Below are 26,889 nucleotides of genomic sequence, written 5' to 3' on the forward strand. Positions count from 1 at the left end.
CGGTTGTCATACTCATCGACATGCAAGTCGTGATTCCTATTACAAAGAACATGATCTCATACATCACAATTCATCATTCATCACAACTTCTGGCCATATCACATCACATGATCAATCGCTGCAAAAACAAGTTAGACGTCCTCTAATTGTTGTTGCATCTTTTACGTGGCTGCAATTGGGTTCTAGCAAGAACGTTTTCTTACCTACGAATCACCACAACGTGATTTTGTCAACTTCTATTTACCCTTCATAAGGGCCCTGTTCATCGATTCCGCTCCAACTAAAGTGGGAGAGACAGACACCCGCCAGCCACCTTATGCAACTAGTGCATGTCAATCGGTGGAACCGGTCTCACGTAAGCGTACGTGTAAGGTTGGTCCGGGCCGCTTCATCCCACAATACCGTTGAGCAAGAAAAGACTAGTAGAGGCAAGTAAGATGACAAAATCCACGCCCACAACAAAATTGTGTTCTACTCGTGCAAAGAGAACTACGCATAGACCTAGCTCATGATGCCACTGTTGGGGAACGTTGCAGAAAATTAAAATTTTTCCTACGGTTTCACCAAGATCCATCTATGAGTTCATCTAAGCAACGAGTCAAGGGAGAGAGTTTGCATCTACATACCACTTGTAGATCGCGTGCGGAAGCTTGCAAGGTGATGATGGAGTCGTACTCGAACGTGATTCGAATCACCGATGACCAAGTGCTGAACGGACAGCACCTCCGCGTTCAACACACGTACGGGACGGGAGACGTCTCCTCCTTCTTGATCCAGAAAGGGGGAAGGAGAGGTTGAGGAAGATAGCTCCACCGGCAGCACGACGGCGTGGTGATGGTGGAGAGGCAGTACTCCGACAGGGCTTCGCCAAGCACACAACGGAGGAGGAGAGGTGTTGGGGAGGGGAGGGCTGCGCCTTGGAGGGTGGTGCGGCTGCCCTCCCCTCACCCCTCTATTTATAGGGGGAAGGGAGAAGGGGGCCGGCCCCCCTAGAACCCATCTAGGGGGGGTGCGGCGGCCAAGGGGAGAGGGGGAGAGGGTGGCTTGCCCCCCAAGCCAAGGGGGCGCCCCCTCTAGGGTTCCCCCCTCAACCCTAGGCGCAAGGGCCCAAGGGAGGGGGTGCGCCTAGCCCACCAGGGGCTGGCTCCCTGCCCCACGCAGCCCATGTGGCCCCCCGGGAGGGGTGGCCCCTCCCGGTGGACCCCCGGAACCCTTCCGGTGGCCCCGGTACAATACCGGTATGACCCCGAAACTTCCCGGTGTCCGTTTGACAACTTCCCATATATAAATCTTTACCTCCGGACCCTTCCGGTGCTCCTCGTGACGTCCGGGATCCCATCCGGGATTCCGAAAAACATTTGGTAGTCACATACTAGTCTTCCTAATAACCCTAGCGTCACCGAACCTTAAGTGTGTAGACCCTACGGGTTCGGGAGACATGCAGACATGACCGAGACGCTCTTAGGTCAATAACCAACAGCGGGATCTGGATACCCATGATGGCTCCCACATGCTCCTCGATGTTGTCATCGGATGAACCATGATGTCGAGGATTCGATCAAACCCTGTATGCAATTCCCTTTGTCAATCGGTACGTTACTTGCCCGAGACTCGATCGTCGGTATCCCAATACCTTGTTCAGTCTCGTTACCGGCAAGTCACTTTACTCGTACCGTAATGCATGATCCCGTGTCCAACACCTTGGTCACATTGAGCTCATTATGATGATGCATTACCGAGTGGGCCCAGAGATACCTCTCTGTCATACGGAGTGACAAATCCCAGTCTCGATCCGTGTCAACCCAACAGATACTTTCGGGGATACCTGTAATGCACCTTTATAGTCACCCAGTTACGTTGTGACGTTTGATACACCCAAGGCACTCTTACGATATCCGGGAGTTACACGATCTCATGGTCGAAGGAAGAGATACTTGACATTTGCAAAGCTCTAGCAAAACGAACTACACGATCTTTTATGTTATGCTTAGGATTGGGTCTTGTCCATCACATCATTCTCCTAATGATGTGATCCCGTTATCAACGACATCCAATGTCCATAGTCAGGAAACCATGACTATCTGTTGATCACAACGAGCTAGTCAACTAGAGGCTCACCAGGGACATATTGTGGTCTAAGTATTCACACGTGTATTACGATTTCTGGATAATGCAGTTATAGCATGAATAAAAGACATTTATCATGAACATTGAAATATAATAATACTTTTATTATTGCCTCTAGGGCATATTTCCAACAACCTCGTCCATCCGTGCCCATCTCGGCGAGACCAAGGGCGCGCCTCGTGGCCGTCGCTCGGCGCTGCTACTCTGGCCGCCAGGCCTTCGTTCTCCAGGGCGGGACTGCGCCGGGAGCTTCAAGGAGTTCAACACGAACAACATCCGTGATACCTTCCGTCTCCTGCTCCAGATGGGCAATGTCCTCATGTTCGGCGGCCAGGTTCCCGTCGTCACGGTACAAGCCGATTGCCCAAATCGAATTGGTCATTTTATTTGTGAGATCTCATCCGATCTGCTCCCTGTTGTTTGCACAGTAGATGGGACTGATGGCTGGCCAGTTTGCCAAGCGAGGTCTGATAACTTTGAAGAGAAGGATGGGGTTAAGCTGCCCAGCTACAAGGAGACGACGTCAATGGCGACGCGTTCGACCTGCAAGTTTGTAGCAGAGTTTTGTTGCGGTGCCTATAGTCGTTGTCCTCTTTAAATACCCCCTGTTGAATTTCTTCCACATATCTCCTTATCACGACAAGGCAAGTGATAGGTTGTTGGTTTTATATACTATTATGTTGCTATTACTAGGGCGATGTTTATCCAGTGAATCTTATGAAAGCTTCTCCATGAATCGAATTCTTGATACTCATTGGGGTGCCATGACTGATAGTGATGTAAGTTCTTGCATGCTGAAAATCAGTGGCAAGAGCCCTGAAGTGTACTTAAACACTAAAATTATTAAAATTTGTTTGCATTGAACTACAATTGCAACTTTAATACCCATTTACTTTGTCGATCCTTGTGAATGATTCCCATGGAACTTTTCGGCGTCTCTTATCCGACATTTTTCTATCTCGCTGTCTAATGCGTTGGCGAGACTAATTAGATGCATTAGTGATTTTCTTTTGAAGCATCACTACTAATGTTTTGGAAGCATGCCCACCATGATTTGTAAAAATGACATGTTGAATGTGCTATCTATATTAGTAATGCATCTTCTTATTTCACCCAGAGTAATTCTGTTTAGCTACACCTTTGCACAAATATTTTAGTGTTTCTTGCTTTCACCAGTTGATTTGTTCTATGAGTTACTGAGAGCTACTCTGTATTTTGTTCCTATTGATGTACAGGTTATACTGATGAAACTTCGGTTATCAAGGATGTACCATATATCTACTGAGTAATGCTAATAGTTTGCTCTTTGTTGTCGAATACTTCTAAATATGGATTGGTTGCTCCACTTCATGTGACTCCATGAGAGGTGGGATTAGATTTCCTGTTCAGTTTATGTGTTTCAAGAAAGATATTTGGATAATTTGAGATTGTCATTTATATTTGGATGTTCATTCTTCTCCGCGGGTATATTCCCACATTGAACTGGATTATTGCTATGATTCGGTTGATTCAGACATATTGTATCTTGAATGGCTTTCACCGCTGGGCAAATCAAGAGATGGAAGGTATTTTTTTCAGTGATATTGAAGCACATTGATACTGTTATACGATGCATCATTTCTCTTTTCTAATCTGAATGCGCTTGCGTTCAGAAAATTATTTGTTCATTTTTGCTTTTTGAGGCATATAACAGGATATAACTTTGTTCTTGAAAATCCATTAAAGAGATGGAAGATAAAATTATTTGCAATCAAATCTGAGATGCATACTATTGAATGCCAATATTTATGCTAGATCTTTGAATAGTTTAGTGTCCAGTATATGAAGCAATGAAGTGAGAGCATGTAGTAAAGGTAGGGTAGGTATGATTTTATCTCAAGTTGTGTGTGAAACATCCTAGCAATTACTCATGTGGTTAGATAATGATATATTTAGGATGGGCCTTTAGCTGCTGACCTGAAAATTAGAAAGCTGGCAGTTTATTTTTATTAATTCCTCTGTTGCCATTTCCTAGAATTTCTTACTTTTTTAATAGGTGTTATGCTTTACAGACCCATGGCACTTGTGATGTTATCTGCTACTCATTTGCGGGCCTTGCGGTTGTCGTTCTCATGGCTCTGCCATTCGCGTTTATGCAGGGTGAGCTCTCATCTATTTGTCTGTTTACTTGGTCGTTCGTAGAGAATATATTTCTGGTGCTTTGTCTTGGTTGATAGCGTATTCTGCTCTTGCGTTCTTACTATCAAGGAGATGGATAGATATAGATTCTAGGCATGTCCTTGGTCCCTGCAAAGTAGTTCTTTTGCCTTCCATGCTTTATTGGGTACCTTGCTCTTTTCCAACGTTGGTCAGGAGACAAATATAGCATCAATTTGGGTAGCAAAAAATAAGATTTGTTCTTTTACAAGGATTATAGTGTGTCCTATCAACATCTGGTTTCAGAGCCTGTCAGATTGGTTTCCAGTTCATGCTTCTTAGGTTCTGCGGATAACTATGGAGCAATGGACATTCTTTGCTCCACTGATGAATGCATGCACAAAAGTTGTTCCCTCATTTATTTTTCTGTGCAATTCATGATTTATTGCCTATTGGTGTGCATTCATGTTACCTTTTCGGATTGTTCTTTGGTGGTTGATACAGATGCAAAAGAAAATTTGAAAAGTTGGACCAATGATATAGTGCTTGCTAAAAACAACAACTCTAAATAATTGTTGCAGGTTATTTGTGAGGATAGACCCAAAACTTCTTTCTACATCTATACCTTCATGTTCCTTGTTAAAAGTGTCTTCAAGAAATGCCATCTGTTCACTTATTTCTTTGCTCTTGGCCTTTTCTTCATTTACATGTACTCACTGAAACCTGACATGGCATGTGTAGCTGAGGTGGCGAGCCATCAGTGTGAGTTTCAGGAAGAGATGACAACACAAGTGATCTTGATTGGTAACATGTTTGGAATTGTTGTGCATGCATGGTACGAACATGTGCAACACTAAAAAACCAAAACAAAAGTGAGCTTGTGGTTTGCGGTGTTTTCCCTCTGAATTTTCTCTTTACTATGTCCAGAAAGGCATGTTAGTGGAAGAGCATACAAGAAAACCTTAACATGTTAGGAACTTTTTCATGTACTAGAAGGTTGTTGTACAGAAATTTTCTTCTGAAACCATCTCATAATCTTAGATTTCCCATTAGTTGGTTGTTGGTCAGTTCTAAAACTATCTATACATTTTGCCCAAGGAATTTGTTTTCTTATAGTTCATTGATTATTTTGGATTAACTGAATGTGATCTTCCCAATCTAATATATGTACTTTTAGCTCTAAGGACTAGCAAGAGTTAATGATGCAGGTTGTGATTGTGAATGAAGTACCGGTTGTTGCTAATTTTGTATTTTTGTTTGTACAACTCAGGTGTTTGATGCATTTCTTCTCCTGAAAAGGGATAAGTATCTGAGGTGATTTCTTGTTTGCATGATATTACAGTGTCCTCCCATATTTTTTCTTTTTTGTAGGCATGTTAAAATGTTGATGTTCCTTTTGACCATGCTAATGTGTTTGTCCACTCACTCACCTACTATGTTTTATTTATTTTGTCTCAGGGAATCTACTTGGCTTTCAGTCTATGAATATTTAGATCAATATATTTTAAGGTTATAAAGACTAAAGATCATAAATTCATTGTTTACTCTTCCAAGTTTGTTCCTCTTTGAGGATGATTGTAGAAACTATCAGTCCATTGCTACTTTGTTTGCAACCTATAGTATATCCTCATATATGTCAAGAGGTCCTTCTCATGCATCTTTTCATTATGATCTGCGTTAGCCTCCTTTGCACCCATTACCTTGAGTTTCAAAGTGAATATGTTGATATTTATGTCATTTGATTCTTGGCTAAATCAAGACTAATCTTACTCTTGAATTTTTCTTGGGATGCCAAGTATGAGACAGGCATGCTTCGGTATTTAGGACAAACTGGAAAGAGTGACTGGGTTTAAACAAAACATATAACAAAAAGTAAAACAATTTAGGTTTGGGGGTTTTCTGTAGGAATTTGATGGGATTAATGATCAACATCAGGTATTCTATTGATGAGTCGTGTGTTTTATGAAGGATATATGTGTTTTTTTGCAGGTCATATCAGATTGAGTGATAGCAGAGGGTCTCAGGCCTGATGAATGAATGTTGACGTGGGGACAGTTTTTGTGATGTCCAGATCATCATCCACTGAGGCACCGCAGAAGATGGTCCAAGGTCTGCTTGTTATTTTTCTTCATTACCCAAATTAGTAGTATCCCTTGACAGTCTTACCTTCAGTAAGATCATTTTTAATTAGTTTTGCGCACTAATCGATTGCTCATGTCTGATAATGGGTGAGAGCCAGTTCAAGTTAGCATGAACACATTAAACAGTTCAAGTTAGCATGCTCTCATAATCCTAGGACTGTATTTGCTCAATAATCGAAGTTACAGTGACCACAAACCTATGATACGATACCGTATATTTGAGAAAAAAAATCATGTGAGTCAATTTGAACTGGGGACAGATCATGATGAATAATGTTAACGTCTTGGCTAATAATCAAAGACAATAACTGCACCAAGGAATAATGTAATTCGAAGTACAAAAAATGTCCTGTTAAGAAATTTCCAGCATGTTTTATACTGACATCTGTTGTCATTCTTATGAACCTCTTCTATCTTGTCTTTTTGATTTGCTTTTGGTCATATGGCTTTCATGTATAGGCAAAGTTACGCATCTTCCTGTAGTGTGGTCATTGCCATGTTGGAGACTACCATTACTCTGCGATGCAATTTCAAGAATTGAAAAGGTAGCAGAACAAGGCAGTGCTATAGCAACTGCTGTGGAAGGGGTCGATGGGGAAATAGATTTGCAGATAGCCTTTTCTAGTTTCTCAAGGCCACCCATGACATATTCTATTCAGGCCTCTTTGATTAACTAGCTGATGTTATATTTTGGGTCCTTCAGGTTCTCATAGAAAATCTTCGAGATCATATGTTCAAGCCTTCCTTGTTTGTCCACTATCATGATTGAAAATAGCAGGTAAATTGGTACTGCCAAGAATACATATGATGCGAAAATTTTGTATGACTGAACCATTTTAGTATGATTGAATCTTATTATGTGGTACACTTATAACTTGTCTCTAGAAGTGAGAAGGGGCCTAATGAATCTCTGTAAAAAAAATTAAATTACACTCTAAGCGCGATCGTTTCTAAATATGGTTGATCAAGCATGATATTGAACTCTTACAACATACGCAGATGACCTTATGTTTGTTTCTGGATTGATCGGTCTAACATTTTAACTAATATTTCCAACTAAAATCGCTCTGGAGCGACATTGAGGACCAAATAAGGCGGCCCAATGTGCTGAGAAAAGATAGGGGCGCACAAGATTGCCTCAAGAGGCGCGCAAAGGCGTGCCCCAACCACTAGTAGAGAAGAAATGTCGCGGCTTATGGCGTTACCAAAAGGGACGAATAGTTTTCGAAGAGTTCATTTTGTGCTAAGGTTTGCTGAGAAGATCAAAACAGTGAAAAAGTCATGATTTGATCTCTGCAAACACTGGAAAGGTAAGGCAATTTGATCTCAGCACACACCGAAAAGGTAAGCTACAAAGAGGTTGTTGAAACTCCCTCTGGAACAGAATATAGGGGGAGATTTATATGAGATTTCACATTTAGGTGAGGGGAAAATATCCAACGCTACTCTCATTTAGGGAATGAAAATATCTCACTTTTGACTGCATGTAAAGATATGTCTGAGTATAGGAAAAATGCTATTTAACAAAATGGACTTCAAAAGCCTTCAGAAGATCAAGTGCGACCACCTGTTCAATCTTCTTAGTGAATGGCTTGCCGGGTTATACAACCCAGATTCTCATGAAGTTTCCAGGGTGTGGCAGGACCTGTTAATGAAGAGTCGATTCATCGTGTGACAGGTGTGCCCCGTGGTGGGGAGGATGTCCCTTACAATCTGCCTACAGAAGCTGATATTGAGTTAGGGATTGAGATGTTTGGTGATCTTGGACATACGCCACCAAAGATAACAGATGTCCTAGAGCTTATAACAAGTTCTGTCAATTTTGATGAGAAGTTCAAGCGGATGTGGCTTATGCTTGCTGGCAATATTGTCATTGCACCTACTACATCCAACAAGATCAATCCTAGGTGGTATGGTGTGTTGGTAAGTATTTTCATACTTGCTCATTTTGTACGGCAGTAACTTTACATCTTGTGGCTGATAACTTACATCATGCTTATATGGTAATTTATTATCCTTTTTCTTCCTTGTCCTTTCAGCAAACCATTGATAGAGTTAAATATCTAAACTGGTCCAAGTTCATTGCTGATGAGCTCCACAAGGCACTGTCAAAGGGAAAGCCTACAAAGGGGTGTCTTCTTTTCTATAATGTTATTGCTGCTGCTTTTTTCTTTGCTCTTTTTTGATTGTATATTCTAACGACATTCACCTTTTTACTAGCTTTTGTACATTGATGCGATCGATCTTACTGGTCTTGGTATTGCATTGCCTGATGGTGCTTTTGCTATTAACGTTTGGACGAATGAAAAGATATGTGAAGTGCTTAGTAGGGATGTCCAAGCGGAAGAAATTTCTTATGAGAAACTACCGGTAACTTGTTTTATTTTTCTGATCAGTTCATGCACTTACTGCAAATGCATTTGTTTTTCATACTTTTCCTTACTCATTTGCATTCTCAATAATTCACCAGTTGAAACCCCAATTTGGCGTCGATTTCTGCTTGTTTGGCGGTCTACAAGGTCTCGAGAAATTCATGCGTGTGCATGTTCCTCCAAACTGCAGTGATGAGGTATGTTGTTTTTTCTTTTTTTGAGGTACTCTGGTAAACTGTATATCCTTTTGATGGTAACTTATGATTGTACACCCTGAAAACTCTTTGTATTACACATCTGATTTTTTTATTCATTGTTAACATATGTTGTGTTTATGATGGTAACTTTTGTTGCATTCACATGGTACCTTGTGGCTGTGCAGCCTGATAACTTTTGTTGCATTCCCTAGTAACTCATGTTTACCCATCTAAATTTATTACTATTGATAACTTGTGTTGTACTTGGATGCACTGTTCAAGATATCTTCCGATATTCCGATAAATCAACCGATTTATTGCTTACCGTGGTCTGAACGATAAGACAAATCGGCCAATAAATCAACCAATATGGGGATAAATTGGCCGATATGCCGATAAACTGGCTGATTTACCCCTTATCATAGGTCGACCGATAAGTTTCCGATAAGCGATATCCCCAACATTACTTGGATGGCATCTTTTGTTGCATTCACATGATAATTTCTGTCTGCGCATCCTGTTTATTCTTTTATTGTGATCTTAGTTTGTGTGTTTTATGTAATTCATGATCTTTTTTGCATCTAAAAATCATGTCTCGTAACTAAATGTGTTCCTTGTATTCTTTGTTTCTTACTAATGAGCAGAAACTTGCAAAGGCTTCTTGTGACGCCTCCGATTCAATCGTACACTAATCATACACGCAAATGTGTACGATCAAGATCAAGGACTTACGGGAAGATATCGTAACACAACTCTAGACACAAATTAAAATAATACAAGCTTTATATTACAAGCCAGGGGCCTCGAGGGCTCGAATACATAAGCTCGAATACACAAGAGTCAGCGGAAGCAACAATATATGAGTACAGACATAAGTTAGACAAGTCTGCCTTAAGAAGGCTAGCACAAAAGCAACATCAATCAAAAAGGCAAGGCCTCCTATCTGGGAGCCTCCTAACTACTCCTGGTCGTCAGCGGCCTCCACGTCATAGTAAGCACCCTCGTGGTAGTAGTAGTCGTCGTCGACAGTGGCCTCTGGCTCCCGGGTTCCGCCATCTGGTTGCGACATCCGAGAAGAATGGAGAAGGGGAAAAGGGGAAGCAAAGCAACCGTGAGTACTCATCCGAAGTACTCAGCAAGCAGGGATCTACACTACATATGCATCGGTGTCAATGAAAAGGATAGTATATATGGACTGAACTGCGGAATGCCAGAAGAGAAGGGGAAAGCCTAGCCTGTCGAAGACTAGCATTTTCAAGCAGCTCCAAGCAGCTTGCAGCAATCAGAAGAGTATAGAATAGCAGTTTATATTTAGAAAACATGTTGTAACATTAGCGCCCAGAGATCCTTCCTCGACTCCCAGCAAGAAAGCAATCCCGGAGCCATCACATCCATCTCATGCCTCAACATCCAGTATCCAGTTCTAGTTGTATCGATCGGGATACAACTCCGAGCGTCCGTTACCGTGGAGATGGCTATTCGAATAGATAGAATACTTCCTTGCAGGGGTGCACCAACTTACCCAACACGCTCGATCAACTCCGGCCGGACACACCATCAGGTCATGACCGGCCTCGCCCGATCAACACACCGTAATCCTACCTAGGCTCAAAGTGAGGCCAGCATGCCGGTCTACATCCTAAGCACGCAGGGGTCTTGGGCCCATCTCCCTTTGCACTCCTGCACGTTGCGTACGTGTACGGTGAGCGGACATAGCCTCCCTTATACAAGGCGAGGCGTTCCAGTCCAACTCGGCGCGCGCCGCTCCATCGCTGACGTCCGTTGAGCTTTCGGCTGATACATACGACGCAGATTGCCCATATTTATTCCCGCGTGGTGGTTAGTGCGAAAAGGCCATAGGCCTACTCGGACCAAATATCCAAACCGTTAGTGTCTTGATAGTGAGGTAACGATCAATGATCCATGATATGTGGTCCCGTCGCCCCGTCTCACAGACTTGCGGCAAGGGCTAAGAATGCCCGACCGCGCCGCGTGGAAAACTTGCAGGTATCCTCCAGATCAACCCGACTTCACATCACTCGCGGGTACCCCTCGGGCCGACCTGATGTCATCATGGCTTTGTGGTAAGTCAAAGTAACCATGTGTCTGAAACAGCAAGGGGGAAACCTGATGAATCACCCTCGATGGATTCCCACTCGATGCAACCATCAAGGTGGACTTGGAGGAATCACCCTCGTTGGCCCACACTTGAGGGGTTGCTCGACAGAGTCATTATCGGGAGTGGTCAAGGAGGAATCACCCTTGATGACCATGACTGAATAGCTACATTACATGGTTAACATTAGAAATGCTGATGAGGTATCACCCTCGGCACTCGATAGTAACTCTGGAGAGTCGTACAACTAAGGGGGGTGATGTGCGGTGTCGGGGCCTGGATGTCGATCACGTTGATTGAGTCATCGAACATAAAGCAGGGCAACTGGGACAAGGTGGGGGTCACTGATGGATCTCTAACCAGCCTATACTAAGCAGTTTAGAATAAGCAGGTAAGGTACGGCAGCAGGTACAAAAGCAAACTATGCATCAGAATAGGAGAAATCAATCACGGTAGCAAAATCTAATGCAAGCATAAGAGAATAGAATAGGCGATATCGGAATGATCAAAGGGGAGGCTTGCTTGGAAGCTCTGCTAAAAAGGAAGAAGTGTCGTCGTCGACTGATAATTCCCAAGTGCAAGGAATCATCGTAGCACTTTCCAAAGGTGGAAGTGATAAGTATGGAGTGTCGAACCCACAAGGAGCTAAAGGTAAGATCAATATTCTCTCAAGCCCTATCTACCACTGATACGACTCTACGTGCACCGGACATTTGGTTCCAACTAGCAACGAGAAATAAAACTACATTGTGGGTATGAAGAGGATAACATTGTATGATACCGGAGAGCTAAAATATAAAATTAGGTGCAGTTATCATAAAGTTAGAATATATTACTAAATATTATAAATAGCGAGTGTGGAATAATGGTGGATCGGTGTGCGGAATTGTCCTAAGCAATTGTTAACAAGACCGGTAATCACTATTGCAGTTTCATATGAGGGAGAGGCTTAAGCTAACATACTCTCTCTACTTGGATCATATGCACTTATGATTGGAACTATAGCAATCATCTGCAACTACTAAAGATCATTACGGTAAAACCCAACCATAGCATTAAAGCATCAAGTCCTCTGTATTCCCATACGCAACAATCCCTCTTACTCGGGTTTGTGTTTCAGTCACTCATCAACCCACTATAAGCGAATCATGAACGTATTGCAACACCCTACAGTGGGAATCCCTCACGCTTGCGCGACACGGAGGGCACCATAGGACAGCACCAAAGTAAACATACAACTCATACCAATCTAGATCATCAATCAGCCCAAAGACAAAAGATATCTACTCAAAACATCATAGGATGGCAACACATCATTGGATCATAATATGTGGCATAAAGCACCATGTTCAAGTAGGGATTACAGCGGGTTGCGGGAGAGTGGCCCGCGTAAAAGAGATGATGATGGTGATGATGATGGTGATGTTGATGAAAACGATCGCCGTGGCGATGATTCCCCTCCCGATGGCACTCCGGCGCCACCGGAAGAGAGGAGGAGAGGTTCTCCCCCTTGTGCTTCCTCCTCCATGGCCTCCACCCTCTGGTCCTTGGTCTTCATGGTGATGATGGCCCCTTTGGGATACTCCTCCATGGCCACCGGTGATGATGGCCCCCTCCGGCAGGGTGCCGGAGAGGGCCTAGATTGACTTCTCATGGCTACAGAGGCTTGCGGTGGCGGAACTTCCGATCTAATCCCCGTTCTGGAAGTTTTAGGGTACGAGAGTATATATGGGTGCAGGAGGTACGTCAGTGGACTCCCGGGCTGGCCATGAGGTAGGGGGCGCGCCCCAGGGGGGTGGACGCGCCCCCACCCTCGTGGGCAGCCCGGGACTCCCCTGGTGAGCTTCCGGTACTCCATGGGCTTCTTCTGGTCCAAAACTAGGTTCGGTGGAGTTTCAGGTCTTTTGGATTCCGTTTGATATTCCTTTTCTTCGAAACACTGAAATAGGCAAAAAAACAGCAATTCTAGGCTGGGCCTTCGGTTAATAGGTTAGTCCCAAAAATAATATAAAAGTGGATAATAAAGCCCAATATTGCCCGAAACAGTAGATAAACTAGCATGGAGCAATCAAAAATTATAGATACGTTGGAGACGTATCAGGCATCCCCAAGCTTAATTCTTGCTCATCCTCGAGTAGGTAAATGATAAAAAAGATATTTTTTGATGTGGAATGCTAGTAAGTGCTTAAGTTTGATCAGTGACAATTCCAATCACTTTTTCTAGCATCTTTACATATCATAACAATAGTTCATCTCATAAAACTTTTCATGATCAAGTAACAAGCAAGTCACAAGTTTAAAGTATGGAACATAAACTTTCTTAAAAACTAACAAACAATATTCTCAGTCATCAAACAATTGCAATTCATCCTATTTTCAGGAAGAGTCTATGTTAGAGCTTTGATTTAGCAAACTTCACATACTCAACTATCATGTAGTCTTTCACAATTGCTAACACTCACGCAATACTTGTGGTTATGGAGTTTTAATCGGACACAGAGAAAGATAGGGGCTTATAGTTTCGCCCCACAACATTTTACCTCAAGGGTAATGTCAACAATAATAACTCATGCTCCCCTACATCCAATTAGATATATATATATATATTAGGTTCTTTCCAACATGCTGGGCTTGCCAAAGGATAAAATGAAAAAGGAAAGGTGATGAAGATCACCGTGACTCTTGCATAAGGTATAGGCCCTTCGCAGAGGGAAGCAGAGGTTGCCATGCGCTTTTATGGTTGGATGCACAAAATCTCAATGCCAAAGAACATCACTTTATATTGCCCCTTGTGATATGAACCTTTATTATGCAGTCCGTCGCTTTTATTACTTTCACATCACAAGATCGTATAAAGCTTATTTCTCCCACACCAATCAATCATACATATTTAGAGCAATTTTTATTGCTTTGCACCGATGACAACTTACTTGAAGGATCTTACTCAATCCATAGGTAGATATGGTGGACTCTCATGGCAAAACTGGTTTAAGGGTTTTGGAAGCACAAGTAGTATCTCTACTTGGTGCTAAGAATTTTGGCTAGCTTGAGGGGGAAAGGCAAGCTCAACATGTTAGAGGATCCATGACAACATACTTTATCTCAGATATAAGAAAACATAACTCATTATGTTGTCTTCCTTGTCCAACATCAACTCTTTTAGCATGTCATATTTTAATGAGTTCTCCCCATCATAAAAGATGTCCAGGATAGTATATTTATATGTGAAACCTCTCTTCCTTCAATATTCTTTCATGAATTGTTCAAGTGACCAATTCTACGTTTGCTAATTTCAATAAGTTTTACTACCCATACTTATTATGTGTGAAGTCGTTACTTCCCTTGTTACAAGCATATGAAACATATATAAATTCAGATTTATGACATTCAATTTATTCAACCATTTACTCATAAGATATACATGAAGCACATGAGTAAATGACAAACTACTCCAAAAGATATGAGTGAAGAACACTGAGTGGTTAAATAATTAACTAGCCATGGGAGGATTCTTTTCAATCAATATTTCAGATCCAATGATTTTATTCAAACAGAAAGCGAAATAAAATGACATTGCAAGGATAGCACACAACATGTGAAGAAGCAAAAACTTAGGTTCAACCGATACTAACCGATAATTATTGAAGAAGAAAGGTGGGATGCCTACCGAGGCATCCCCAAGCTTAGATGCTTGAGACTTCTTAAAATATTATCTTGGGGTGCCTTGGGCATCCCCAAACTTGAGCTTTTGTGTCTCCTTAATTCCTTTCATATCACGGTCTCCCTAATTCTCAAAAGCTTCATCCACACCAAACTCAACAAGAACTCGTGAGATAAGTTAGTATAAACCAATGCAAGAACCTTATCATCCTCTATTGTAGCAAATCATAAAACTTATTATCCAACATTGCATACTAAATGTATCTGCATATTTAATACTCCTATCCTCAAATAGAATCATTAAACAAGCAAACATATGCAAACAATGGAAACATAACAGCAATCTGCCAAAACAGTACAGTCTGTAAAGAACACAAGAGTATCAATACTTCCCTAACTCCAAAAATTATGAAAGAAAACTCCCACTGTAGTAAATTTATCAGAGCTCAATATGCAAAAAGTTTCAACATTTTATGATATTCTGATTTTTCTAGGGAATTTTTGCAACAGCGGTAAACTTTCTGTTTTCAAACAGCAACATGTAGACTTGTAAAATAAGCATGGTAAAGGCTATCCTTGACTTTTTTATTGAAAACATTATTCTAAATAACAGCAAGCAAATACTAACAAAATAAAATGACGCTCCAAGCAAAACACATATCATGTGGTGAATAAAAATATAGCCCCAAGGAAAGTTACTGATGAACGAAGACGAAAGAGGGGATGCCATCCGGGGCATCCCCAAGCTTAGGCTCGTGGTTGTCCTTGAATATTACCTTGGGGTGCCTTCGGCATCCCCAAGCTTAGGCTCTTGCCACTCCTTATTCCATAGTTCATCGAATCGTTACCCAGAGCTTGAAAACTTCATAACACAACACTCAACAGAAAACTCGTAAGCTCCGTTAGTATAAGAAAATAAATCACCACTTAGGTACTGTTGTGAACTCATTCTAAATTCATATTGGTGTAATATCTACTGTACTCCAACTTCTCTATGGTTCATGCCCCCCGATACTACTCATAGATTCATCAAAATAAGCAAACAACACATAGAAAACAGAATCTGTTGAAAACAGAACAGTCTGTAGCAATCTGTATTAAACGTATACTTCTGGAACTCCAAAAATCCTACCAAATTAGGAAGTCCTAGATAATTTGTTTATTGATCTATGGCAAAAAGAATCAACTGCAAAGCACGTTTCTGTGATTTATGAAAACTAATCTCGTGTGCGCAAAGTTTCTGTTTTTTACAGCTAGATCACATTAACTTCACCCAAGTCTCCCCAAAGGTCTTACTTGGCACTTTATTGAAACAAAAGCTATAAAACATGATTAATACAGTAGCTTAATCATGTAAATACACAAAAACAGAAAGGGTAAATATTGGGTTGTCTCCCAACTAGCGCTTTTCTTTAATGCCTTTTAGCTAAGCATGATGATTTCAATGTTGCTCACATAAAAGATAAGAGTTGAAACATAAAGAGAGCATCATGAAGAATATGACTAGAATATTTAAATATAACCTACTTCCTATGCCTAGGGATTTTGTGAGCACACAATTTATAAAAACAACAATCAACTAGCATAGGAAGGCAAAACAAGTATAACTTTGAAACTTTAAGCACATAGAGAGGAAACTTGATATTATTGCAATTCTTACAAGCATGTATTCCTCCCTCATAATAATTTTCAGTAGCATCATGGATAACAACTTTGTTCTCATACTCAATTGGAACCTCTTCCCAAATAGTGGAATCTTTACTAGCTAAAGTTGACACTCTTCCAAATCCACTTTCATAAATATCACACTAAGATTCAATACCTCCAAAATAGTGGGATTACTAATTCCTAAAGTTGACACTCTTCCAAACCCACTTTAAATGATAGTATTATTCAAACTCCAAAATATATAAGTGAAGTTCATGGAGCATTCTTCAATTAACATAGACTAACCAATATCCAAACTCAAAATATATAAGTGAAGCACACGAAGCGTTCTATAAAACCATACTCAAAAGATTTAAGTGAAGCACAAAGAGTAATTTTGTAAGATCATACTCAAAAGATATAAGTGAAGCACATGAAGCATTCTATAAATCAAATAAGAGATATCTCATACTAGCATGACTCTTAAAGAAAAAAGAAAAACACAAAGGACACAAATCATGTGAAGAAAACAAAAACCGAGGTATACCGATATTTGTTGAAGAAGAAAGATGGGATGCCAACCGGGGCATCCCCAAGCTTAGATGCTTGAGTATCCTTTGAAATATTTACTTGGGGTGACTTGGGCACCCCCAAGCTTGAACTCTTGCCTCTCTTTATTCTTCTCACATTGGTAACTCCTCGTTCTTCAAACACTTCATTCACAAAAACTTAACAAAAACTTTGTGAGATCCATTAGTATAACAAAGCAAATCACTACTATAAGTACTGTTGCAAACCAATTCATATTTTGTTTTTGCATTATAGCTACTGTAATGTAACTTTTACATGGCTTAATCCACTAATAGAAATTGATAATTTCATCAAAACAAGCAATCAGTGCATCAAAAACAGAATCTGTCTTAAACAGGATAGTCTGTAGTAATCTGGAAGTTTAGTAAACTTCTGTAACTCCTAAAATTATGAAATAAATTTGACAATTTGAAAAATTTGTACAAAAGTAATGTGCAAAATGTTTCAGACCCATTTGACTTTCCAAATAAAAATGTAAAATCACGCACTACAGCCAAAGTTTTTGTTCTGCACATAGTAAACAAGCAATCTAATCATCCTAAAACCAAAGCTTGTCACATTATTTTTATAATACAATGAATATATACAAGGGGATAATTATTTACAGAGAAACTTCCATGAAAAATTCTACATTTTTCCCGTGAGCATGAACACAAGTGCTCAAGGTCGACCCTCACTTCTTCAATGCATAACTTTTCAATCACTTCTCTTTTTGAAAAACTTTTTAGGCATAAGAGGCAAGTAATTTTTTTTTGTATTTTCATTTTTAATTTTTTTTGTATGTTTCACCCACAGCTAAACAGAAACAAAAGGGAAAAACAAAATTTACTTAGTGAAGAAAGCAAACAAGCACACACGAGAATGTCAACCCCACACGCTATTGCTCCCCGGCAACGGCACTAGAAAAGAGCTTGATAATCCCCAAGTGCAAGGAATCATTGTAGCACTTTCCAAAGGTGGAAGTGATAAGTATGGAGCGTCGAACCCACAAGGAGCTAAAGGTAAGATCAATATTCTCTCAAGCCCTATCTGCCACTGATACGACTCTACGTGCACCGGACGTTTGCTTCCAACTAGCAACGAGAAATAAAACTACGTTGTGGGTATGAAGAGGATAACTTTGTATGATATCGGAGAGCTAAAATATAAAAGTATGTGCTGTTATCATAAAGTTAGAATGTATTACTAAATATTATAAATAGCGAGTGTGGAATAATGGTGGATCGGTGTGCGGAATTGTCCTAAGCAATTGTTAACAAGACCGGTAATCACTATTGCAGTTTCATATGAGGGAGATGCATAAGCTAACATACTTTCTCTACTTGGATCATATGCACTTATGATTGGAACTATAGCAGGCATCCGCAACTACTAAAGATCATTAAGGCAAAACCCAACCATAGCATTAAAGCATCAAGTCCTCTTTATTCCCGTACGCAACAATCCCTCTTACTCGGGTTTGTGTTTCAGTCACTCACCAACCCACTATAAGCGAATCATGAACGTATTGCAACACCCTACAACGGGAATCCCTCACGCTTGCGCGATACGGAGGGCACCATAGGACAGCACCAAAGTAAACATACAACTCATACCAATCTAGATCATCAATCAGCCCAAAGACAAAACATATCTACTCAAAACATCATAGGATGGCAACACATCATTGGATCATAATATGTGGCATAAAGCACCATGTTCAAGTAGGGATTACAGCGGGTTGCGGGAGAGTGGACCGCGTAAAAGAGATGATGATGGTGATGATGATGGTGACGATCACCGTGGCGATGATTCCCCTCCCGATGGCACTCCGGCGCCATCGGAAGAGAGGAGGAGAGGTTCTCCCCCTTGTGCTTCCTCCTCCATCGTCTCCACCCTCTGGTCCTTGGCCTTCATGGTGATGATGGCCCCTCCGGGATACTCTTCCATGGCCACCGGTGATGATGGCCCCCTCCGGCAGGGTGCCGGAGAGGGCCTAGATTGACTTCTCGTGGCTACAGAGGCTTGCGGTGGCGAAACTTCGATCTAATCCCCGTTCTAGAAGTTTTAGGGTACGAGAGTATATATGGGTGCAGGAGGTACGTCGGTGGACTCCCGGGCTGGCCACGACATAGGGGGGCGCGCCCCAGGGGGGTGGACGCGCCCCCCACCCTCGTGGGCAACCCGGGACTCCCCTGGTGAGCTTCCGATACTCCATGGGCTTCTTCTGGTCCAAAAATAGGTTCCATGGAATTTCAGGTCTTTTGGACTCCGTTTGATATTCCTTTTCTTCGATGAAATAGGCAAAAAACAGCAATTCTGGGCTGGGCCTCCGGTTAATAGGTTAGTCGCAAAAATAATATAGAAGTGGATAATAAAGCTCAATATTGCCCGAAACAGTAGATAAACTAGCATGGAGCAATTAAAAATTATAGATACGTTGGAGACGTATCATCGACGTAGTCGATTACAGGGGCAACATCTGTCTCAGGGTCTACCGGAGAGAAGAGCGGGAAGAAATAATAAATATAAAGCAAACAAAGCATCATAAAGCATAACATGGTAAAACGCGGTGTTAGGGGTGAACTAACGCAGTGCTAGACGTTGCAGACGGAGAGGGAAAACATCCGGAGGGTTTTTTTCTGGCATTTGACATTTTCCGAACTAATGAAAAGAAAGGGGACGGTTCCATATTCAGCATGCTAGGGGCTTGCGATAGATGAATGGACTGCGTATTCACATTCGTCTCGTTGTTCTGAGCAACTTTCATGTATAAAACATTTTCATCCGAGTTACAAATTATTTTCTATGAATTTTCAAAGTTTAAAGCATTTTCTGGAATTTTATTTATATTACGAATTTAAACAGTAAAAATACTTTTTACACCTAGTTGCAGCTAGCCACAGTGGCTTACAGGTGGGACCAAAAGGCTGGGCCGACCCAGTCAACTAGTCCAGTCAACAGTTGGCCAGTCAACGGTTAACTGGTCAACAGGGTCAAATAGGACCCACATGTCATCGACTGGGTCATCCAAGTCAACAGTTTGACTGGTCAAACTGGACAGGGGACCCACATGTCATACATGGTAACTAATCCAGAGGTCATTTGGTTTAAGTAATTAGAACGGGCCCAGCAGTCAGTGTCTAATTAGACTAGCTGATTAGATTAGCCCCTAAGCTCAACTCGAATTTGGTATGACCGGATAATGTCACGTACCCTTTAGGGTTTCTTTCTCCCAGGCGACGGCCGAGGAGACCACGGGAACACGGCAAGACTAGATCGGATCCCGATCGGACGACTAGTCCGGCAGGGCTCTTTCGATCCAGGAGGGCAGATCATGGCGTCAGCAGATTCATCCATGTCAAGGGTTGAGGGGAGGAAGTCGCTGGAGAAGGAGGGAGAGAAGAGGAGGGCGAAGGGAGATCTAGGAGTGGAAGACTTGACGGAGGGAACCAAGGAATCGCAGGAAGATTCGTTGAATGAGAAGCTAAAGTACATGAATCTCAGGGAGGAGGAGGAGGAGGACGTGGTTCTAGAGGAAGATCTGGAGGAGCTGGAGAAGGATGCGGAGTTCATGGCGCTGGCAAGGGTCCATACAAACAAAAAGTTCAGCCATGGAGCCTTCTATGGCAACATGCGATCGGCCTGGAATCTGGAGCAAGAGGTGGAGTTTAGGGCTATTGAGGACAACCTGTTTTCTGTACAGATCAGTTGCTTGGGAGACTGGGAAAGGGTGATGAACGAAGGGCCTTGGATCTTCAGGAACTACCCAGTTTTGCTGACATCCTATGATGGGTGGTCGGAGGTGCACGAGATTGAACTTAATACCTATCAGGTTTGGATGAGGGTGATGGGGCTGAAGGAGAAGATGAGAACTGCGAGCATTGCTAGGCAAATAGCAAGGAAGGAAGGAGAAGTGGTGCGTGTAGATGAGAGGTCAGTCAAGGGCCAAGGGGGAGGGATCCGAGTGAGAGTCACCTTGGACGTACGGAAGCCATTGACGAGATGTGCAAGCCTCACCCTAAGGCAGAAGAAGGTGTACTTCGAATTTGAATATGAGAAAATGCCAGTGTTTTGCGGTGTCTGTGGCCTGGTTAGCCATGTTGCTAAGGAGCATGGTAATGGTGTCCATGAGGAGAATGCCATAATCTACACTATTTCCTTAATTGCTCCGGAGTTTCGACGAGATGAACATTGGGCGCAGTCAGGCCAGGAGGAGAAAGGTACATGGAATAATAGGGGAGGTAGAGGAGGACATGGTGGGGGAGCATGGAGGAACAAAAATTCAGAAGGGAGGTATCATGATGATTTACGTAGCACGGCCAGCAGCCCGGTCAAAAACCCTACTGAGGGCCAACCTTCGGGATCATTTAAGAGAAGATTGGAGTTTGAAGAGAAGGAGCAGGAGGCGGGATCACAGCTTTTATTAATTGACGGCAAAGGGGGGGGGGGAGCGGCTGGTAGCAAAGGAAGCAAGCAAGACTGGAGGAGAGGAGGGGGAGGATGACATAAACTCTCAGGGCAGTAAGAGGCACAAGGTGGATGAGACTGTTTCTATGGACCTGGCAACATTGGCGGCCCCTGTCCGGGGGACCGCCAGGCCCAATGAAAATCTTAGGATGGAACTGCCGCGGGATGCGTCAGTCCTGGGCAGTTTGAGCACTTCGGGAGGTCCAGAGGTGCTACAAACCAGATGTGCCTTTTCTTTCAGAAGCACACCTGTCTGACGTGGAGGCGGGGAAGTTGATGACAAAGTTAGGGTTCCAGGAGAGGCTGGTTGACCCAAGTGATGGTAGGGCGGGGGGTCTTCTGATGCTTTGGAAAAGCGGGATGAAAATCACAAGTCTTGGTGTTAGGAGTAACTTCATTGATGTCATTATAGATGATGGGAAGGAGTGGAGATGTACAAGATTCTACGGAGAACCGGCAAGAGAGAATAAGCACAAATCATGGGAATACCTGAGATCGTTGCACCAGGTCATGGATGTTCCTTGGATGGTATTCGGCGATTTTAACGAGATCCTTTATGCTCATGAGAAGGAGGGGGGAGCGGCTTGGGAGCAGCGACAGATGCAGGGGTTTAGAGATGCTCTGGCTGACTGCGATCTCGATGATATGGGAGCCTCAGGAGATAGTTTTACGTGGAGTAGAGGGCGGATTAAGGAGAGGCTGGACAGAGCGGTCTGTAATTCTAGGTGGAATGATATCTATCCGCATGCAGGAGTAGTGAATGAGGAGATGACGAAGTCTGATCATCGTCCGTTGGTGGTGGATACAGAATATTATGCAGAACATAGTAGGCTGAGGGGAACTAAAAGAAGATTCGAAGCAAGGTGGCTTAAGGAGGAGACAGTGGAGGAGGTGGTGCGTACGGCGTGGCTACGGGCGGCGACGCTAGGCATCGGGCCCTTTAAGCCGAAAGTCGATGCCGTACACATGGAGCTGCACAAGTGGGATAGGGAAGTTCTGAAGAGACCGCAAAAGAGGATGGACGCCCTCAAAGCTGAGTTGGAGGAATTGAGAAGGGGTCCGGCGACTTATTCAGCAATTGATAGGCAAAAGGAGATACTCCTTGTTATTGAGAACTTGTTGGAACAAGAGGAACTCGAGTGGGTGCAGAGAGGCCGAGCGAATTGGTTGAGACATGGGGATAGAAACACAAATTATTTCCATATGTATGCCTCAGCTAGGAGAAAGAAGAATACTATAAAAAGATTACAAGATGAGAATGGAGTTATGCAGGAAGGGCAAACAGAGATGGAGACAATCGTACAAACTTATTTCACTAACTTGTTTACCTCGCAGGTGAATAATCCAAATGAGGATGTGATACATTCAGTGGCACCGAAGGTATCGGTGCAGATGAACGAAGCATTGCTAGCTCCGTTCAATGAAGAAGATGTTCGGCGGGCACTTTTCAGCATAGGTGACTTCAAGGCCCCTGGACCGGACGGACTACATGCTGCGTTTTATAAACGGTTTTGGAATATGCTTAAGGAGGATCTGGTGAAAGAGGTGTTGGAAGCAATAAACATGGGGACAATCCCAGATGGATGGAATAGCACCAACATAGTGCTGATTCCGAAAGTGGTAGACCCGACTAATATCATGCAGTTCAGACCGATTAGTCTCTGTAATGTGGCCTACAAGATCATTTCGAAGATGCTAGCTAATCGGTTGAAAGGAATCTTACTGGAGATCATCAGCCCGGCGCAGAGTCCTTTTGTGCCCGGAAGACTGATCACGGATAACATTCTTATTGCGTATGAGTGCATGAACACGATTAAAAGAAAGCAAGGCAAGTCAGGGCTTTGTGCGGTGAAGTTAGATATGCATAAGGCATATGATAGGATGGAATGGTGTTTTTTGAAGAGAATGATGGAGCGGTTGGGTTTTGACAGCAGATGGGTTTCGCTGATTATGGCATGCGTCTCATCAGTCTCATACAATATATGTTTCAATGGGACGAATACAGACGTGTTTTATCCATCGAGAGGGTTAAGGCAAGGAGATCCTTTATCTCCTTACTTATTTCTGTTGTGTGCTGAGGCTCTGTCAAGCATGTTGCAAAGGGAAGAAAATAATGGGAACCTTGTAGGCGTGAGAGTCTGTCGAGATGCACCACAAATCTCACATTTACTCTTTGCAGACGACTCACTGATTCTGATGAGAGCGGATGGGGCTAATGCTGATTGCCTACGGGAGATTCTGGATGCTTACTGTGAGAGCTCGGGGCAGTTGGTAAGTGACACAAAGTCGAGTATCTATTTTAGCCCGAATCTAGCAGTGGAAGAAAGAGTGATAATATGTTAGAAATTGCATATATTTACGGAAGCAATGAATGATCGATACTTGGGACTACCGGCGATGGTGGGAGCAGATAGGAGTGAATCTTTTGAGTATCTCATCGACCGGATTAATCAGTTGTTGAGCGGATGGAAGGAGAAGATGTTATCTACAGGAGGGAAAGATGTGTTCATCAAGGCGGTCGCTCAAGCCATGCCAGTTTTCGTGATGTCGGTGTTTAATATCCCAAAAAAAATTTGTAAAGGGATGACGGATGCCATATCAAGATACTGGTGGGGTGACGATGATAACCATAAAAGGATTCACTGGGCGGCATGGTGGAAACTTTGTATTCCGAAGAACAAAGGCGGGATGGGATTTAGGGATTTACACAGCTTCAACCTCGCTTTGCTTGCCAAGCAAGTTTGGAGACTATTGGAGAATCCGGATTCCTTGTGCGCGCAGGTTCTAAGAGCAAAATATTACCCGGACGGGAAACTGCTAGAAGCAAAGATGAAGAGTGGGTGCTCCTTCACATGGCAGAGTATATGTGCTGGTATTAATACTTTCAGAAGAGGGGCTATTTGGAGAATTGGAGATGGTTCACAAGTTAATATATGGTCAGATCCATGGATTGCAGCGAGTGCGGATGGACGAGTGGTCACCCCGATAGGAGCTAATCTGCTGTCGAAGGTTTCGGACCTGATAGACCCGGTGACAGGGCTGTGGGATGAAGAACTGGTCATGGATACATTCTGGCAGGTGGATGCGGAGAGAATCCTGGCGATTCCGCTGGCGCCGTCAGGAATGATGGATGATTTCGTTGCATGGCGTTTCACAAAGAATAACATATTCACCGTTAGGTCGGCATATCACGCTGAGTGGGATCATCAATTTGGACGCTGGTTCGAGCGATCGGCAGGCCAACCATCACAACAATACCCAGTCTGGAGTAAACTGTGGGAATCTACGATGCCGGGTAAAGTTAAGATACATGCATGGAAGGTGTTGCACGGGTTTTTGCCATGCTTTGGGGTTCTCGCGAATCGCCATATAGTTATGCCAACGAACTGCCCAATGTGTGCTGGAGGCTGTGAGGACATAAAGCACGCCTTGTTTACTTGCCCAAGAGCAGCCGAGATCTGGAGATGCTTAAAGTTAGACGGGTTTGTAGAGGAGGCATGCGAAGTGGATAGAGCGGGATCGTCGGTACTGGAATATATGTTATGTGCACCACAGAGAGGAAGCTTGCTTCCGGATGTCAGTGAGCAGACCCTGCTCCTTGTGGGTTTGTGGTATGTGTGGTGGGAAAGGAGGCAAAAGGTCCATGGAGAAGATGTTCAAACGCCAGCCCGATCAGCGCTGTCAATCTCGGCTCTAGCGGCTAACTATACGAACGCTAGGAAGAAGGAGTTGGGCGCACAGAAGGGCGGATGGACTAAGCCAAGGGAGGGATTTGTGAAACTCAACATGGACGCATCATTTTATGCGCAGAACTTAAATGGAGCAGTCGGGGCAGTGCTCAGGGATGATAAAGGGGAGTTCCTAGCGGCCTCCAATGACAAGCTGGAGCATGTAACCAATGCAGCAGCTGCGGAAGCATATGCATTGAGGCATGGCCTCCTATTAGCGCAACAGGTTGGAATAAACAAGCTGATAGTGGAGGCGGATTGTCTGGAGGTGATCGATATAATGAACTCGGGTGGCTTCACTGCAACAGGAGCAGCGGCAATTTATGCAGATTGTATGGCTTTGTCAGTAGGTTATACTTCGGTTTCTTTCATTCACTGTCCTAGAGAGGCAAATTGTGTTTCTCATGAACTAGCTAGGCTGGCGGCTCTTAATCCACCCGGTTTGTGGGTTAAGGAACCACCGGAATCCATTGTACGGTGGCTGGTGGATGATGTAACGGTTACTTGATCTAATAAAGAGGCCGAAGTTTAAAAAAAAATAGGGCCGGCCTCTTGGACAGAGTCTGTAGCAGCAACGGCGCATCAGGCAAAGCAAGCAACAACGGCTTCAGGTAGAGCAAGCAGCAGCAAAGTAACGCAACAACAAGCAAGGCAGTAGCAGTTAGCGGCAATAGCAAGCAAAGCAGCGGCAGCGGCACAAGCAACAGCGGCGGCGACAACAGGCATCTGAGCCACGCGCGAGAGGCAGCGGGCGAACGGGCGCACATGCGCGTGAGCACGGCAGAGGCCGGCCACGGCGCTGGTCAACGAGGAGCGGTGCGGGAGCGGCAGCGCGGCAGGCAAAAGAGCAGCAGCAAGCAGCCGCATGGAGCAGGAGCAGCGGCAAGAGGAGCCGAGGGCAGCGCGGCAGCCGGCTGCAGGCACAGGGGCGCGACCACGGGCGGCCAAGGTCGCGGCCGGACGCGACCAGAGGCGAGGGAGCGCGGGGCTGAGCGATGGCGCTGGCTCGGACTCGACGGCGTCGAAGCCACGGGCGCACACACGACGAGCAGGAGGCTAGAGGGGCACATACGCGATGCAGCGAAGATGATGGGCACACGCGTGTGACCAATAGGCCACCGGAGTGACGCCGACGACCAGCCGTGCGGCATCAAGCTTCGGCCATGACGGTCCTACGGCCTAGAGGACGAGCTCGTGCAAGAGAGGTGAGGGGGGAGGAATAGTAGCTCACGGTGAGCCTGTAGGTGTGCATAGTGGGCTCGGGGAAGGCGCGGAGGCGACGAATTCCGGCAATGGCGTTGGCGGTGCAGAGAAGGGGAACGACTCAATCCGGTCGAAGCAGAGGCACTCGGCTAGCGTTCTTCAGCGTAGAGGAAGCAACGGAGGCGAGAGGAGCTCCTGGCGCAATCCTAGGCGACGGGGAGGGCAGTGGCCACGAGATCGACGAGGGCCATGGCGACGACGGTGTTGGGCACGTCCAGAACGGGAAGAGGGAGCGAGGAGAGGGGCGAATGGGGGCTAGGGTTTGCAGGGGGTTCGAGACAACCTTGTAGGACGCCGGTGCATCGCTCGATGGCCGGCACGTGGCCGGTCCGGCCATGGACGCTATGGGCGCGTCCAGCGTGTCGAACAGGAGGTAGGAGGAAACCTCCTGGTGGGCTGGGCTACCTACCGGTCCTTTGGGCCTTAAGTGTACAGTAGCTAGGTTTCTCTCATTTGTTTATT

The 26,889-nt window shown here is 43.9% G+C and overlaps 1 long non-coding RNA gene across 3 annotated transcripts; it reads left to right on the forward strand.

The window, feature by feature from the left end:
• The first annotated feature begins 2,337 nt into the window (after positions 1 to 2,337).
• Positions 2,338 to 7,335, forward strand: LOC119364802. Of its 3 annotated transcripts, none has more exons than XR_005175139.1 (8): positions 2,338 to 2,476; positions 2,559 to 3,493; positions 3,641 to 3,692; positions 4,179 to 4,266; positions 5,005 to 5,098; positions 5,534 to 5,577; positions 6,253 to 6,372; positions 6,864 to 7,335. It is a non-coding gene; the product is annotated as an uncharacterized LOC119364802 (long non-coding RNA). The 3 variants fall into 3 exon arrangements; XR_005175140.1 differs by having other exon boundaries at positions 2,341 to 2,476; positions 2,556 to 3,493; positions 5,005 to 5,135; XR_005175138.1 differs by having other exon boundaries at positions 2,341 to 2,476; positions 2,556 to 3,493.
• The last annotated feature ends 19,554 nt before the right edge of the window (positions 7,336 to 26,889 follow it).

Source organism: Triticum dicoccoides, chromosome 2B, assembly GCF_002162155.2.
Source record: "Triticum dicoccoides isolate Atlit2015 ecotype Zavitan chromosome 2B, WEW_v2.0, whole genome shotgun sequence".
Lineage (NCBI taxonomy): Eukaryota > Viridiplantae > Streptophyta > Magnoliopsida > Poales > Poaceae > Triticum > Triticum dicoccoides.